Source organism: Amphimedon queenslandica, unplaced genomic scaffold (genome assembly GCF_000090795.2).
Source record: "Amphimedon queenslandica unplaced genomic scaffold, v1.1 AMPQUscaffold_2265_Cont25732, whole genome shotgun sequence".
Lineage (NCBI taxonomy): Eukaryota > Metazoa > Porifera > Demospongiae > Haplosclerida > Niphatidae > Amphimedon > Amphimedon queenslandica.
In genome coordinates this window covers 1-591 of record NW_003557399.1, presented here as the reverse complement: position 1 = coordinate 591, position 591 = coordinate 1, and the positions used below count along the sequence as shown (strand labels likewise).

The 591-nt window shown below is 38.6% G+C and overlaps 1 long non-coding RNA gene across 1 annotated transcript; it reads left to right on the top strand.

Annotated features, from left to right (window-relative positions):
- Positions 1-371: 371 nt before the first annotated feature.
- On the top strand, positions 372-512 carry LOC109593265 (uncharacterized). The gene is made up of 2 exons (XR_002190848.1): positions 372-409; positions 452-512. It is a non-coding gene; the product is annotated as an uncharacterized LOC109593265 (long non-coding RNA).
- Positions 513-591: the final 79 nt, after the last annotated feature.

Sequence of the window (591 nt, the reverse complement as noted above, 5' to 3'; positions counted from 1 at the left end):
TTTGGTACCAAATGGACTTCCATTTTACTCTCAAAGAAGACAAGGACCAGTTCTAGCTAGGCTTGATCGAGTTAAGGGGTCTTTAGGCACTTAAAGAAGGCGCTGGAACTGCTGTCTCATTTACTCGCCGATTTACCGTATAGCGGAAAATTTTCGTGGCCCAAAATTGGATTTCGCGTTTTTTTCAAAACCCACGAAAATAAAATCCGCGAAAATTGATTTTATACGGTTTAAGATGGCCGAATTGTAGAAAACCACGAAAATTAAAGCCACGAAATTGATTTTTGGACGGATCCACGAAAATTTTGGGCCACGAAAATTTTCCGCTATACGGTAGTTTAAAAAGAGAATCATTCTGAGGCTCTATCACATGATACTAGTAGTTCTTCTGCTATGCTCAATACTTCAGGTAGTTATAATGTGTTTAAATTAGTGATTATATAAAAATAAGGTATGGGTGATGGGGACGAAGAGCAGCCATTTTGTGCATAGATATAGGATCGGCTGTCGGGAAACATACATTAGTGTTAGTGTGGTATGGTTGACCGAAGGATGATCAGTTACAGACAGGTATTCTTTGTTAGTATTATC